Below are 18,116 nucleotides of genomic sequence, written 5' to 3' on the forward strand. Positions count from 1 at the left end.
GCAGGAATTTGCTCCAGGTGACACAACCAGGAAATGACATAAGTGGAAATCTAATTGTCATGATTTTAAGGCTGTGCTCTTCTACTGGGTTTTATACTGTAATTTGTGCTAACTGCATAATGAGCACTTTAAAATACTAGGTACTTTAAATAAGTCATCCTACTTGATTCCTAAAGGAATCTTGCAAGATAGGTTTTGGTTCTGTTCCTATTCCAGTCACATTCCTCCAACCCATCAAGGATTGGCAATGACCCTTATATTATCACCATTCTATAGAACACAGAATCAGGGGTGAACAGTGGGTAAATGTCAGACTGCATCAGTAAATATCAGAACACTGGGCTATCTGTTCATAGACCACACACACACTACACTGCATGTTCCACCATATGAATGTCTTCAGAAGCCCAGTCACAATGTCCACTCGTTAAATGTGTGAACAGCGCTACCTCTCAGCTGCATTCTCCTCACCTACACCTGTTCAGCTACGTTTTCAAACCTGGCTGTAGGACTTCAGTTTTTTGCTTTCGTTTTTGTTTTTTCTTAATCATGACATTGAACACATCAGACCTGGGCCAGCTTTTACAGTTTTGGCATTAAGACACTTGCCATTCAGAATTAGGAGGACAGCAGCAAAACACTAGCATGTGAGAGCCGAGAAGTCTTAGTTTCATCCCTTTGTGTTTCCTCTGCCCCTTGGTGAGGGGAAGGAACGAGTTTCTTGACTGAGCAAAATTGTATCTATCACTGAGGACCAGAAAAACACAACTTTTATTTTTATTCTTGACAATGAAGGTAATGCCTTATGTGGCCCATTCTCTTTAGGGTCTCTCATCATCACTTCATCCTCATGCAGATCACCAATACTGGTGAACTCAACTCTCTCCTAGACCATATGCTCCTAAGCAGGCAACGTCCATGGGAGAAATGCACATTGTACTGGGCTGTATCATTCTGTTAGGACTTGTGCAGGCAGGTGTAACAGAAGATGGGAAGTTTCCTCTTCTCCATTCACTCCAGCATCTAATTTACATTTGCACAAATATAATATCACATGAATACAATGGTTGTGTTGTTGGGGGTGATCAAGGCTTGGAATCTGCCCACAACCATGCCCAATGGTTCTGTGATGTTGAGAATTCACTTCCATTCTGTGGACCTCATTTTCTCCATTAAAAACAACATCAACAACAAACTCTTCAAAGTGACTGAACTTGAGAATGAGTATGCTCTCTTTAAATTTTCATACTCCACAGTGCTATAATAGAATTTTTAGGGATATTCTAAGTCCATTAAGAATTATACAGGGCATCACATACATTCTTAAGGAGAATTGGTGGTTGTATGTGAGATTCAAATTTTCTAGTCATCAGGCTTGGGAAGAGAAATATCCTAATTTCACAATATCCCCCAAGAACAGAGCTGCCGACATATATAATTATGCAGACTCCACCAGTGATTCCCTGATGTTGTTTCTCACTAATTTTCTCACAGACATGAAGACAGAAGAGAGGTTCTTGTGCACACGTTTGAACAGGGAAAAGGTAAATACCCAAGCTGCTTACATTTAGAGACACTCTTCTTTTGAACTCATCTAAATTTGATTTCCAAATCTCGACATTACAGATTGAAATCAAATGCCCAGAGGTTCCAAGGAAGAGTAAAAATAGAAGCCAGAGTGGCAGAGGGAACCATTATGCAGTGTGTGGCCCTCATTCACGATGCTTACAGTAGCGGATTTATTAGAAGACAGAAAAGAAAATTGATTTATAAATGGTCTTGGGAAGGTAAAGACTCCTGCCCACATTTTAAAATTAATGTTTAATTATATATGAAATCCTTAATTACACATGTAATCCTTAAGTATGCAAGCAATATACGAATAAATTTCCCTTTACCAAAAAAAAAAAAAAACACTAGAGATAAAGCTGAAGTCACCTCTGAACAATCCCACCCTGAGTTCTTACTTGATGCATATCCTTTAAGATCATCTTCCTTGCTCTTGTATAATTTTAGATACAGATATATAGAGCCATAAAATCATATTGTGTTGTTTGGTAGTATATTTATTGTTTGTTATTGACCGTTTTTTTTTTTTTTTTTTTTTTTTTTTGAGACTAAGTCTCACTCTGTTGCCCAAGCTGGAGTGCAGTGGCATGATCTCGGCTCACTGCAACATCCACCTCCCAGGTTCAAGCGATTCTCCTCTCTCAGCCTCTCAAGTAGCTGGGACTATAGGTGCCCACCACCACGCTTGGCTAATTTTTGTATTTTTAGTAGAGACAGGGTTTCACTATGTTGGCCAGGCTGGTCTTGAACTCCTGACCTCCTGATCCACCTGCCTCGGCCTCCCAAAGTGCTGGGATTACAGGCATGAGCCACTGCACCTGGCTTGTTATTAACTTTTTAATTGCATATGTAATATCATTTTACAAGTTTTTTCTTAACTTAATGGAAGGACTTGAGTTTCTAGCCATATTCCTACATATGTTCATGTTGCTTCTAGTTTCTAACTGTAAACATGACTGCAATGAACATTTCTGTACTTGCCTCTTTGTGCATGTGGGCCATAGTGAGTTGTTCTCTAAAATTAGCTACATGATCTTGTAGTCCCACCATTTTCCATTTCAGTGCTAACACTTTATATTTCCAAACTCTTTCAGTTTTGCCACTCTCTGGGTAACAGATGGCATCTCACTGTTTTGATTTGTATTTCTTTACTTACAAGAGAGTTGAGTATATATCATGTATATTTTTCTGTTATTTGTTGTACATATTATATAATCATTGTTCTATAAGGTTGCTTTTTCTCACTGATTTCTGAGAATAGTAACCTTTCCCCCAGTATTTGTTGAAAATATTTTCTCACAGGTTGAAGGCATACCTCCTTTCCCCTTACAATTTTAGCATTTCCTAAGAATAAGGTTATTCTTTTATGTAACCACAACACTGATATTCAATTCAGGATATTTAACATTGATGTTATAATTTCACCTATCATCCATATTCCAATTATTTCTTTGTCCCAATAATATTCTTAATATTTTATATCCCTAATAATAGCACTCTTCTTCTCCAGTGCAGGATCCGGGACAGAATTATATATTGCATTTACTTATCACTTATCTTTAGTCTCCTGTAATCTCAGTTCTATAACCTTCTGTTGTATTGCATGCCATTGACATTTTTGAAAAGCTGAAGTCAGTTATTTTATAATATATTCCTTTAGCTGGTTTTGTCTGATGTTTTCTCATAATTAGATACAGGTCTTTTACCCCCAGATGGTACTACAAAAGTGATCATTTGTTTTACTCAGGATGTCACATCTGGAGGTCCACAATGTCCATCTGCTCTTGTTGGTGATACTAATTTTCACCACTTGATAAAGGTGTAACTGAAAAGCAGTTATGATTTCTCTTGATCCTCACAATTACCCCCTAAATTTAGCTTTCATTGATGATTCTTGCCTAAGGATTGGTTACAAAATGATGATTTTCCACCATTTCTTCCACATTTATTAGTCAACTTTTACTGTAAGGAAGAGCCCTCCCTCTCCCCTACCTGACATTCATGTATTCTTTCATTCCGTTATTATGTATCTATCATCTGTCTATCTACTTATCTACTATTAGAATGAACTCATGGATTCCTTATTTTTTTTTATAACTTATTATGAGTTGTAATATATTACTGTCTCTATTAGTCTGCTGTAACAAATTATCACAGACTTGATGGCTTAAAACGAAACACATTTATTCTCTTACAGTTCTGGAGATTGGAAGTCCAAAACCAGTTACACTAAGCTGAAATCAAGATGCCCTCCTTCTGGAGGCTCTAGGGGAGAACCAGCTCCCTTCTCTCTTCCAGGTTCTAGGGCTGCATTCCTTGCATTTCTTCGCTACTGTCCACTTCCTGCATCTGCAAAGCCAGCAGCACAGGCTCTGGCTTCAGTGGTCACATCACCTTCTTCTAGGTCGACAAATCTCCCTCGGCCTCATTCTTGTAAGAACACTTGTGATTACATTTAGGGCCCATCAGCTAATCCAGGATAATCTCCACAGCTCACAATCCTTAATTTAATCACATCTTATGAATCCCTTAACATTCACAGGCTCAGAGATTAGGAACTGGATATCTTTGGAGGTCATTCTTCCACCAGGAAGGTGGTATCAGTAAGAGTTCAGAGTAACAGAATCACTAGGATATAAGTATATCATTCAGGCCTGGCACAGTGGCTCAAGCCTGTAATCCCAGCACATTGGGAGGCTACGGTGGGTGGATCACGATGTCAAGAGATTGAGACCATCCTGGCCAACATAGTGAAACCCCATCTCTACCAAAAATACCAAAATTAGCTGGGCGTGGTGGCACGCACCTGTAGTCCCAGCTACTCTGAAGGCTGAGGCAGGAGAATCGCTTGAATTAGGGAGGCAGAGGTTGCAGTGAATGGAGATCACACCACTGCATTCCAGCCTGGCAACTGAGTGAGACTCCGTCTCAAAAAAAAAATAAAATAAAATAAATAAATAAATAAATAAATAAATGTATGTAATAGATAGATTAGATAGATAGATAGATAGATAGATAGATTGATTTGCTAAAGGGTATTGGCTTACATGATTGGGGAGTGTATTAATTAGCTTGGGCTGCCATCACAAAATACCACAGACTGAATGGTTTAAATAACAGACATTTATTTCTCACAGTTCTGGAGGCTGGAAATCCTTGATCAAGGTGCTGGCAAATTTGGGTTTTGGTGAGGGCCTTCATGTGGATTGTAAATGGCTGCCTTATTGCTGTGTCCTCACATGGCCTTTCCTCTGTGTGTGCATGGAGAGAGAGAGAGAGAAAGAGAGAGAGAAAGAGAGAGAGAGAGAGAAAATCAATCTCTGGTGTCTTTTCTTATAAGTACTGGAAATCTATCAGACTAGGGCTCCACACTTATAACCTTACTTACTTTCTTAAAGGCCCTATCTCCAAATATAGCCACATTGGGGGTTAGGGCTTCAATATGTGAAGTCCATAACAGGGAGCTAATTAAGTAGTGTCTCTAAGGTTGTTTTTTCCACATCTGATGCCCAAGTGAGAAGCTCACAGGGTAAGCAGTCAGAAAGGGAAGGTATGAGGAGGCCGGAGTCCACGAACATTAGCTGGAACCCACCAGGACAAACTAGAATGGTCTCTTACCTCGAGGGTATGGGTTACTGCAGAAACTGGGGCCCATGGTCATGGAGATACTCACACCTGGCCCAGGAGCTGGAGAAGCTGAAAGAGGGTCCAGGGGAAGGCAGAGCAATTGCACACCTAGCTGCCACATCACACCTGTGCATGAATCTGCAGCTCATCAACAAGTGTGCAGATAACAAAGTGCTTGCTGCTTCCTCTGTGCCTTCCAAGTCTCTGAAGAATCTCCATTGTGACCGCCACAGCTAGTAATATGTAAGAAAGCCAACTCTAGGAAATGTAGTGTAGCCTCGCCAAGTTGATAGCTTACAACGTCACCATAGAGGACCAAACTTCCAAGAGTCTTTACGTCATCAGAAGAGGTCTTTCTGGACTTTCTCATCAAGAAGACCAACTCTCTGACAGCATTCATTTGATTGGTCTACTAAGGTTGGTTACTAACATCATAACCCTAAATTTCACTGTTTGGAAAACTTCCTAAGGTAATGGAATCACCTAGAATGGTAATACAAAAAGAACATAGACTTAGGCAAAATAGGAAGTCTTTGAGACTTTCCTCCAGGCTGCGTCTGACAACCACTCACAAGCCCCCTCTCCTAATCCCATTTTTCTTCATTCTGAACTACTTCCCTTCTCCTTACCATCAATCTTCTTTCTTCATTTTCTTATTCTGCCTAGGCTCCATGATCTGTCACTCTGACATCCCTCTTCCCGATACCCACACTTCCTTGTCTTTTTGTGTTTTTCCCTTTAGTAAGATGCACATAGATTGAAAGAACCAGATTGTTATTTGACTAGTAATGAAAATAGCAGACTTCTGCCCACTTACCACACAATTCCCCACTCCTCAGATAAGCAACCAGTTTTAATTCTGTTAGCTCATTCTTTTGGTACTTATCCCTGTGTCTTTATAGAATACACTTATTTGCTCTCAATTTTTTCATCTTAGGCTTGTCTATGGACATCCCACTACGGAAAATGAGAATTTAACTCTCTTTCATTTTCATTCTCTCTCCTAATCTCCCGCCCCATGCAAGTGTTCCTTCTGGCTCTCCACTCTCTAATTTAGTTTTATGGTAATGTAGCTTAGTTCAACATTTAGTGTTTACATAATTATGAGAATGTAAGTGCTATTCAGACTGAGTCTTTCCTGCAAAATATGCTTGAAATTCATCCTTAACTTTTCTCCCTAACTTTGTTTTTCTGTATTCCTCACTAAAGCAATTCTAAATGTTTCAAAATTTCAATACATTTAGATACTTCAGGTCTATCCATTGAAACTCCTTGGAAAAAAAAATCTCTGTGATAATCTGGACTCTGGGCTGATTGTCCTCCTCACCTGGGGCATAGCTATTGCCCTGGGATCACACCTCACCAGCATCCTAGGAATCCCTTCATTTCTCTCGCATAGTACAAGCCCCTGAATACCAGGCCTTCCTACCTCTTGGCATTCTCCTCTCTCCTATTCTCACTTCATGGCTGCAATATCTTCCCTTCTTCTCTGAAGATCTTAATGCTAGATAATGTTAGTTTTTTTTTTCTCTTGCAGATCTTGTCTCCTTCAGTTTCCTTGCATTCTTCCTCTGCTGTGTTTCTTTTAGTCCCTATATTTTATGTTGGCATGTTTCCTCAGATATCTGGTATCTCATGGTTGCCTGTTCATATTTAAAAGTGGGGGCAATAAGCTGACCGATGCTCTAAGCACTTTGCTGGGATGAGTTTCACCTTATAACAGTCCAGCTGGTTTACTCCACTGGACAGCCCCATTGCCAGCACCTTTATGCCGTTCCTCCCAGCTGGTCTTCTAACTCCCAGCTAGAGGCTAAAGGCCAGGCTGCTAGCATTTGTGAGCCCAGGAATTGAAGTCTGAGAGTTTCTGCCTTACTTGATCTTGCTACTTCCAGTCTGGTCCTCTCACTCTCAGCTCTGCTAGTCTCACCACAGTCCAAATGCCTTCCTTTTACTCTCTTCAGAAAATGAACCTCCAGTCTTCTGCTGGAGCAATCAAAGGCTAAGTCAGTTAGGCCCTTTACATTGGCTTTTCAGCTCTCAGGATTTTGTCACTGATGTCTTTTGTGCTTGCGGGTTTGGGCTTTTTAAAAAGTTCTTTTAAACTCCCCCCCACCCCGACACACACACACAAATGAGCAACAGTAAATGTGTGTGTTCAAGATGTCTTCTTTACCTGGCATTCCCTGGCTTTCTGTCACATGTGCCATCAAAACACCAACCCTGAATCTGTTCCCTGGATCCCTGCTGTCCTTTACTCCTTGAGAACATTGTATAATCACATGGAATTGTGCCCCTGCAAGTATGTAGTCCTAAGCCTCAACTGAGACTCAAAATTGCCCAGGAATCCTTATTTGTCTACCTTAAGAGCTCTGATTCCAATTCCATACCCACCCCTGAGTTTCTCTCAGACCCTCCTGTCTTCCTCCAACTTCACTTTCAGCAGGACGCATCACCCCTGACTTCAGAGAGGAAGGAGTCACCAGCCACGTGTGCCATCAGCCTTCGTGGCACTACCACTTTCCAGGTCAACTGCCTCCATGCCCATCCTTGTCACAATGAAGAACTTTCTCTCCCCTGAGTGGGTCCAACCCTGCACATCTGCTCCAGGTCCTATCCTCTGGACCTGCCCCTCCTGAATACCACTGTCTTTCATAATCTTAGCCTCTCCCTCTCTACCGACTCCTTGCCATCAATTATGTAGCTGGGATCCCTTCAATGTCTGGCCCTTGCCCACTTATCCTGGGTCATCTCATACCTCTCCTTGCCCATCATGCTCCAACCACTTGACCCCTATCCAGTTCCCTAAACACACATCTCTTCTCTTCACTTGGGACCTTGGCATATGTGGATCATTTTCCCTGGACTATCCTCTTTTCCTCTACCCACCAGATCACACCTGTCCTTCGGGACCTAGCTAAAATGACCCCTAGCTAAAATTAAGAAGCTCTCCTCACCACCTGAAAGCTCAATATGGGCCACTCATGTGAGATCCCTCATTACCCCCCTTCCACTCTCATGAACCACTTCTCACGCTGCTGAAATGGACTGTTTTCTCATCTGTCTCTCCTGCTTGACTGTAAGCTCCCTGAAGGTAGGGACTGCATTCACCAACTCCCCAGCACCCATCGCTGTCCCTAGGAATATGGTAACTGTTGACTTCCTGTTGAACTCCCTTTCTCATTCTCTGGGAAGAATCAAACCTTGTGGGGAATGGCAAGTGAAGGAGAAAGCAATCCAAACAGCAGGCTACTATGTTTATCCACTAGAATGACTCCACCGTCCCTCCATTCAACTTTCTCTCCACACAGTGATGGCAACAACTAGAACAGGAAAGGCAACGTGGAGGGGAAGCTCTTGATTTATTCGGGTACCCCAAATTCCTGATCTGTATCATCCCCCCTGAGGTGAAATGAAATAGGCCACCTACTATCGTACCATTTATTACACTTAATTTCCATGTGTTCTTCCTATAAGCATGAGGAGAGAGCTCCATTGCCAGGTAATAACTAGGAGTAACATATGCCTATTTCAGCCTTTACCAAAGTCTAAACTTGACTTGATCAAACATCCAGTGTTGACTCCTACTCTTATGGTCCAGAGAGTGAAACCTTCCTTCAGTTCTGTTGGTGTCCTCTCCAGGATCCCATACATTTCTACATTATTTCCTTACGCTAGTACCTTAACCAATGTCAGTGCTATTGACTAACCTCGATTCTTTCCTTTTCTCCAGTACAACATTTTCTCATTCTGATCAATAGTGTTTACTCAAGAATAAACATTCAATAATTATTTACTGAGTGAATGGACCTCAGACCATTAACAACTCATCATTTCTAACCACCTTGGCTTTATCCATCTGGAAGGCAAGATCCGTTTCCTATTTCACATTACTGTATAGGTAAATAAGTTAGTCCAGACCAGTGGCAGGTTGTGAAATTATGAGAAGAAATAAATCATCTGGGTAATAATACACACATTGTTATAGAATCACAGTACTTTATTTCAATCATCCCTAAGAATAACATCTACTCTCCCTGTGTCACCCTGGTCTAACAATTACCACTGCTTGTAAAAAAAAAAAAAAACCAGAGCAGACATGCTGCTACTTAAGCTGCATTCTTATGCTGATGTATGCTTGTATATGCTGGCTATCCCAGCTGAAAGTGAGGATATCTCCTCCTAAACATCTATTTTAAAATTAATTTTAGTCCAATTTTTCTGACTTTTTTATTTGTTTGGTTTTAAACTGGAAGTGTCTGTAGTTACTGCAGGGGACACATTGTCAATTGGTGCTCAGGGAAGGCTCTCTGAGCAGGTGTCTTTTGAGGATGAGAGAAGCCAGCCACCGCTGGGGACAGAACATTTGGGAAAGCAAGAACTAGTGCAAAGCCCCTCGTCGAGACTGGCAAACAGAAAGAGGGATGGTTCAGAAAATAGAACAAAACAAACAGAAATGAATAGACTAGAATCTTCCTACTCAAAGTTAACCATTTATTATCATTCCTTTCTATATCATCCCAATCAAATTACAGCATGCGTTTCTTCTTAGCGCTGTCCAGCATTTTCCTTATTGCCATAGGTTGATAAGGTGTTGGTTACTTAACCATTCCCCTGTTGTTGGATCCTCTCTTGGGTTGATTGTGGTCTCCCTGAAACTTTCTTCTCCGCCATCCTCCAAAACAGTCCCTAGGCCCCGCTCATTTCAAACATTTCATTGAGGAACAACAAGGCACAGTCAATGAGTACCTTGTGGAGAAAAACAAAGGTCCTAGCATTTTCACAAAGTCCTCTGAGTTGGCCTGAGTTATCTGGGTTCCTGAGCCTGGAGCCCACACACTCCCTCTTTTATTCTGATGCCAACACCTTCCTCCAGTGAATAGGCCTGGAAATAAATCAGGACTGAGACAAATGATCCAATTGGCATAATGTCTGAGCACCCTCTGGTCAGCCACCCTCTGCCCCAGTGTCCCAAGGCCCTTCTGGAAGAGCCTGACTTCTCACAAAACAGAGAAGGAGCCCAGTCCTAGAGAAGGGAATGATTACTGGGTTTAAGGGGCTGTGCTTTCCAAGAATACTTTTCCTGCCTTCCTTCTTTGCTATATGCAAACCTTAGCCCTGGTGCGGTGGCTCCTACACCTCATGCATGCTACCTCTCCAGCATAAAAAGGACCAGCTTGTCCAGGGGGATGCAGCCCCATGCTCTGGCTGTAACTGTGAAGGGAGGCTGGAGAGTGAGTGGGCAAAGCCCCCACCTCACACTGCCTTGGAGGAAGAAAGAAGCTATTCCAACCTGGCAGCTGTTATTTACACTTCTGAATAATGTGTGAAGGCGGGAGTGTAGAAACAGTAGCAGATGACTCCAGAGAATAGGAAAACGAGGCCTTTGACAAAGACATGTACTATTTATGTGAAACCCAACGCCTCTGCTAAAAATATATCCCCAGCACCAAATGCTTGTTCCTGATACAAGAACTACACAGATAATAAAGTTATTTCCCATCTATCTTTCTCCCAGGCTGCTGGCCCAGGTGTTTACATCTAACAGTTAGCATCTCCATTTTCCAGGGCCTGATTTCAGTGTAATGCTACAGAAGGGGCTCGCTGTTCTAGTCCTAGATCCTTGCTAACTGATTATGCTAGATTCACTTTATTGGTAAAATGAAAGGCTAAGGGGATGAAATGAAATTATTCACGTCCACTTTGACATTTTATGAATAGAAAAAATCATTTAGCTGGTCGATGGCCTGGATGGGGGTTTCCTTCTCCAGCACTTGTGCTTAGAATTGTTTATAGCAGGCACATAACATGTGTTGAATGAATAACTTTACACACCAAACCGTTCAATTTGAATTTTTATAATTATGGAAATTTATTCACACTGTCTGAGAGCAACTAACACCACACGATGTAGGGGAAGTCTGCGCGACTCAGAATAAATATCAACTCTTACTTGCAGGTGAAGAAAACTAACTAGAATAAGCAAAGGAAACAAACACAGAATTCTTTTATTTTTAAAAAAATTCATGTGGTTGTAATGTAGGAAGGATGTGGGAACGGTGTGGGAAGGGTGTGTGGGAGCCGCCCTTGGAAATCACTGCACCTGGCAGTGGAGTGCTGCCAGGACCCATTCGCCCCACACTTTGTGCTCCACTCCAAGCCTGGCGTTCTCTCCTGCCCACTGGTGGGCTGGAGAGCAGGGAAAGGGGCAAGAGCCTACCAGCTGGAAGTTCCATATTCACATCTTAACAGAGCTACAGAAGAAAAGCAGCTTCTATTCTGCCAGGTAAAGTGTGAACAATCTCAGGGAAAGACTGCAATTGGCCCACCTTGAACCCCATGCCACCCATTGGCCCATCTGTTCAAGGAGTGAGGATATGATTGGCTCAGCTCTGTCACGTGCCTGAGTAGTGGGCGGGGCTCCGCTTCTACGGAAAGTGGAGTAGCACCATGTGTCTGTTGGGGGAATTTGTGATTCAACAGGAAGAAATTGAACAGAGTGTTGCTTGCATTTGGCCTCAATTATAAATATGCAGTGGGGACTTGTCACAAAGTGCGCATTGCAGTAACTTCAATGTTGAAGATGCTTGTTAAAGCAGATTCTGTTCAGAATGATCCTGCCTGCTTCAGGATAGGATAAGAAGAAACTAATGCCTTAGACAGATAGAATTTTTAGGGAAGCAAAAGAATTCCCCTTTAAGGGAATAGTTTTACGTGTTGTAAGAAGTTTACTAGGCCACACTGTATTTTCTATGAAATAAAACAAATATATGTCTCCTGATTCCATTATGGGAAGAAAAAAAAAGGGGGTTGGGGTTGTCAGAGCTCTATGTAGATAAAGTGAAGTGTCAGGGGTAAAATAAGCAATTATTGAGATTTGGGGGTGAGGCTTCAAAAGAACTGCATGCTAATTAAAACAATTCTGTATCATTTTATGCCTATTAAATTAGTGGGAGGTTTTAAAATGATAAATGTTGGCAAGGTTTCAGTGAAGCAGGTACATTTGCGCATTGCTAGAGGGACTATGAATTGGAAAGCAATTTGACAGTATGCCTTAAAAGTGCTTGGCTTTTTTCTTTTCTTTTCTTTTTTCTTCTCCTCCTTCTCCTCCTTCTTCTTTTTTTTTTTTTTTCTTTATCCAGCAATCTCTTTTCAAGGAATTTCTCCTTAGGAGTTAAACTGAATGTAGAAATCAAGATACTCACTGAGCTCTAATTTGTCCTAAAGAATTGTGAGAATCAGGGTCACATTTTATCTTTGTGTCCCTAACACAGTCTCCATAAGGCATGGCATAGAGTCAGTGCTCTACAGTTTGTTAAAGTAATAAATGAAAATATATGTTCACAGGAGGATAATTTTAAAATTAATTATGTAAGATCATCTCAGTGGGAGACGATGGTGTTATTAAAATTAAAAACTAAGAAAGCAATATTGCAGTGTGGGAGAAGGCCTGTCTGAGGGATCCAGGGGAAGAAAAAACTAAATAAATCTAGAAGAGTATATAACATTGTTCCTATGTTCTGATTAAAAGTATGAAAAATTTGCTTATGTATCTGGACATGGAGTGGAAAGGAAACAGAAGAAAGCAAGCAATGATTAATTGAGGTGAATTCTTTATTGTACAGTTCCTCAATATTTATGCAAAAACACGTTTTAAATTAGTCTATTTGCTTGTTCAGTATAAATATTGTGTTGGACTAACACATAGGACTCATCTGGATGGCAACAGAGCCTTTGTGAGCTGCCAGAAGGAATTTCTCTGCTCATTCTGGGTCTTGGGAGACCTTAGAAACGAAATCTCCCAAAGTAATCACATCTACACTATTGTGAATGTGTCTACATAAGAGTGTACATACAGACATGTAGAAGTGATCAATAAAATATTAAAGTTAAACATTTTCTTGTACACAGCTAGTATATATAGGACTGGCTACGTAATTTGCAGGGCCTCAGGCAAAATGAAAATTTGGGACCCCTGGCCAAAAAATTATTATGAATTTCAAGATGGCAGCAGACGATCATTAAACCAAATGTTGGGCCCTTTTGTGCGCAGGAAACTGTGTTGCTGCACAGGTCAATGCCCGTGAAGCTGGCCTGGTTATATAGACACAGGATGTGAGCAAATTATTAATAGTAAACTTCAGTTCTAGTATCAATTCTCTCTCTTGCTAGTGGTGCAACCTTGAAAATATAAATCATTTGCCCTTTCTGTGCCACCATCTGGTCAGACTTTGATTCCCACTGTCAGTGTTTTCCTCCCTCCGACTCAGTTTCCAATTCTATAAACCAGGAGCAATGCCTCCTGATTCACTGGGCTGCTGTGAGATATTGAAAGCCCTTGCTTTTTCCAACACAACTCCCACCTCAAGGGAATATTCCTTAAAATTACACATATTCAAATTCAGCCTGATGCACCCCCCAACAACTTCCCATTAAAATACTCATAAAAAAAGATGAAAAGGAGAAAATTCACAACAGCAGGGACATTATGGATAATAACCAACCATATGCCAGAATCCAGGGGAGTGATCATGGCTGCACCATCAACAGGGCTATAGTAAGCAAGGCAGTCGTGGCTGCAGCTGACTCCTTCCAGTGAGGCCTGGGGCCATGCCCACCTGGAGCTGCAGCTATTTTAGGCATTTGATTTCTTTAGAAACAGGCTTAATTTCAGCCATGGTTTCCATCTCCCGAAGAGCTGTGAGTGCCCCACCTTCTACTACGTTTGTGGCCACTCCTCCTCCATCCCACACACCAGGGAATTACTGGGACTGATTCTTTGGAAATTCTGTAGCCCAGTTTATCTTTCCAGCCTCCTCACTATGTCTCTCATCTTTAATCACTTCCTTAATGTATTTCCCCCACTGGTCTGTCCCCCCCATAGTCTCATCTTCTTACTGCTCTGGGCTGCCTCTCCCTCATCTGGTTTCCCACTGCTTTCCTTGTGCCCTTTAGAATTCTATGCCCTTTTTAAATGATTCGAAGGTGAGCCCCCTTCTCCTATCTGAGAAACCTTACTCTTTCCAAGGGGAATCTTCTCAAGTGGATGGTACCTCCCCCACTTCCTTGTTCCCCACCCTACAGGGCAGAAAGGGAAGGTCAGGCCGTACTAATCAGAATCCACTCCTCCTGTAATAAGGTCCTGGAGTGAGGTAACTTAAGAGAGAGCCCACCAGCCAGCAAAATCTTCAGACATTTTATTGCCACACAGTATCCTTCAAGCCATTGCAGCAGGTGACACCCCATGCCAGACCTCACCTTCTGGTTCCCTCAAATCTATCCTATTTTTTGCCCATGTAATGCAATGACCATCCACATCCAGATTGCAGAGATAGAAAATCTTTATTATGAGAGTTTGTAATCTCAGTTTCTAGTCCCCTGAGGTCTTCATATTCCCTTAGTGAGCTCATTATGATCAAGATTCACTCATCAGTTCACTGAAGAATCTGGCCTATTTCTAATGGTCTGGTTGCCCAGGTCAAGCCTTCAAATTCCAAGATTTCTATTTAGATAAGTAAATACAGTTCTTGCTTATTCCCTCCACCTGTTGTTCTTTTGGGGACAAGTTCATTTGACAGAACTATCTAACTCAGGTAGAATGTTTCAAGGCTATCAGTGCAGTGAGGCTGCATGACTAGCCAAAGCATCTGGTCTTACAAGCACCCGTATATTGAATGAGAGTGGGAGCAAAGTTTGAGAACAACCTGACTGCAACCACAAAATTAATATGACCCAGAACTGACATTATTTACATTAACATGACTTTATCATTTCAGAAATTTCTTACCCAAGAAGATAAAGTTGCAAACACTTTTATTGTGTCTAAGAAATTGCTAACAAAATTATTTATTTAAACAATAGATCACTCCTCAACTACACCTATTCTCAGGATGACAGGTAAATAAGACAATATGTCACGACAATATGTAGATTCAAGTAATGGACAAATCTGCTATCTTTCCATGCAGCTTTTTATTCATTAGGACTTTCTTGACCTCACAATCTCCCTCTACAATGCCATTCATTCATTCAACAAATATTTATTGAATGCTTTCTCTGGGTTGGATGTTACCTTAGACCCTCTTCTTGTCAACTACCAGTCTCCTATTGAAATGTCCACCTTTATTGAAAAAAAGGGCAAAATTTGGCATCCTGATGGTTTTTTTTTGGGGGGGGGTCTCAGTTCTTATCATCCTTACTGTCTTCAACTCCAGTGACTTTCACCTTCACTTTACCTACCCACTCCAATGGAAATGCCCTTGATTCTGCCATCCCTGGGGGCACTCCATCTCTGAGTATTCCTGTGTCGAGGCATTTTCATGTATGAGTTCTTCAGAGAAAGCACTGAGTGGGTTCTTTCTCTCTTCAGGCCTCATGGTGGCCCTTCTCCCATCTGAGAGCTGGACTGAAAAAGTACTTTGATTGCTGAGAACACACTTGCCATTGGGAGCAAAGACTCAGACTCTAAATCACTGCCATAGGTTGGCTTCTTTAGAAGCATACACTGAGACAAAGATTTGTGCACAAGTAGTTTATTAAGAAAGTGCTCCCAGGCAGGGTAACTAACAATTCCAGTATACCTGGGACAGAGGATACAGGAAGGTAGTTACAGTGATTTAGAACTTTCAGTTTTAAAACTGGGACCATCATACTCAAACTGGGATGAGTTGGTTGCCCTACTCCCGGAAGAAACTGATAAGGGGATAGAGAAAGCAGAACAGGGAATGTCCTTCCTAGCCAAGCAGAATTGCAATTGCATGTATCAAAAGGGTAGCCTCAACCTGATCCCAAAGGTAAATTCTGGAGAGTAAATTGTGGCTCAGAGTTTGTTCCTAACTAAAGTAAGAGAGCTGAGCTTCCAAACTCCCATACCCATTATACATCAGCTAGAGTCTTAGGGTTGAGGATGCTCAGAAGCAGGGAGCAGTTCCACAGCCTGAGAACAATCCTCTGAACAATTGTTGCAGGGTATTTGCAAAGGGGTAGATTGTGCACTGAGGTTGTCCACTAGAATACTAACTTTAAAGGGTATGGAATTGAAAAACTCACACAAATGAGAGGACCGAACTTTTTTCCTCCCTTTCTCACTCCCCACCCAATCAAGTTGGGGTGGGAGAAAGGAAGGTTGAAGATCGGCATAGGGAGTGCCAGGGGAAACATGCTACTTTTCCAGGTGCTTCCTAGAGGAAGTGTGGGGGGCACCCGGGAGAATTTCCCTCAAAGTCTGTGGGTCTTTAGGAAGACAGCATACTTGTATCCCTTCTCTCATTTCTTCTGAAGACAGAAGATTGCAGGAGTGTCCCACATGGTCGGGGCATTAAGAAACAAGAGTACAGTGTGCCTAAGTAGAAAGGGTGACCCAGCACCACCCCCTCTCATTTCTCCATGATGTTGAAGACATTGTAAAATGATGCCAAAGTTCCCCAGGGCCCTGAGTGAAGAGCCGTGGAGGTAGAAAATGAAAAAGAATGCATGTGCTGCCCTGGAGCCTCTTGGCTAAGTAACCGGAGCTCCCCAGGAAAGGGCTGCAGTGCTACTTTGAGAGGTCGTGATCTCCTTTGTGGGCCAAATTCTCACTGATGTTCATAAAGACAACTGTACCTCATCACCCTGACAGTACATGCTTGCTTGCTTTGGAACTTGCTGAAAATGAAGATGACTTAAGTCTTTTGCATGCATTTATTTTCTCTCCAGGGGAAACGGATGGAATAAATGAGCTGAGACTATGATATGAGCTACACCAAGGGCTCCATGTGCCTTCTCAAAAGGTAAATTATAGATATTGCAAGAAGAGATGAGTATATAAAATGTTTGTCAAAATAATATGAGAAGTCTCTCTTTGTCTTCAAAGTATGCTTTCCTGCTGTTAATGTTTTTGTTAATGATAGAGATTAATCTATCCTTCATGTTTTGAGTGACATAATAAAGTTGGGATTGTACCTAATCCTTAAACCTGCCTCTAGTGACATAAACGAATTGAGATTGAATACCAGCAAGAGCTACTGTTTCTGCCCCAGGGGAACAGTACAAGAGGCCAGAACACAGCCCTGTGCTGCAGCTTTAAGCAGTCCTTCAGTTGTGTCACAATGCAGTATCGGGCTGCAAACTGGGGATCTACACAATTGTTTCTGTCCCTCTGTACATGAGACTGACGCTAAGTCCTGGGGTCCAGGACAGCTGAGATGCATGGAAAGATTCCACCTTTAATAGAGGGCTGAAAATGGGGCCAGTGGCTGCTGAATGCTGCTCTGCCATTGTCTTGAGTGGGGCGTAAAGGGATAGAAACAGCACTTGAAAACTCTGTCTTTGGTGTCTTAAAATTGCCCCCTGCCTTTAGAATAAAAGAATCAAGATACAGTCTCACTATTTGGGAGGTGTTGAAGGAGATGCATACAGCTGGCAAGCCCAAGGGAAGATGCTGTGCTATCTCCTACCAGTCCACTCCAACCAGGAGCCAGGCTGGAGCTGAAAACCACAAAGGGCAAGGTCACCATAGCTGCAAAGGTCACAGATGTCAGCCCAAACTGATACAGAAGGCAGTCATCACAACTTCCACCACTGCTCTGACCAAACAAGCCTCCCAGGTGCTGGGATCTACCAGAGGAAAAGAGAGGAGAGCCTGAGATGGAATTTTGAACTGGACTCCAGTGAGTTAATTATCCTGAATCCACTGATCAATCTCAAGAGTGGGCTGAATATTCTGAGAACGTCTGCCTGAAGATGTCTTCCAGAGGGTGGCTAGAGGGTCAGAGACAGAAATTCAGGGCTATTTTAGAAATAAATACAAGTCTACTTATTTTTGTCCATGTCTAGGCCTATTGAAATATTTTACCCCTTACATAAGATTCCCTTACTCCCACTAAACCTCGCCTTTAGTCTAACCAGGACCTCTGGCATTTGACCCTTGACTGTCTCAACTTTCA

At 42.0% G+C, this 18,116-nt stretch overlaps 1 long non-coding RNA gene across 1 annotated transcript in view; it reads right to left on the reverse strand.

The window, feature by feature from the left end:
* The window catches only part of LOC104002394 (uncharacterized), a 336,523-nt gene that overhangs the window by 46,950 nt on the left and 271,457 nt on the right, over positions 1-18,116 (reverse strand). The window lies entirely within an intron of this gene.

The sequence above is a fragment of the Pan troglodytes genome, chromosome 16, assembly GCF_028858775.2.
Source record: "Pan troglodytes isolate AG18354 chromosome 16, NHGRI_mPanTro3-v2.0_pri, whole genome shotgun sequence".
NCBI lineage: Eukaryota > Metazoa > Chordata > Mammalia > Primates > Hominidae > Pan > Pan troglodytes.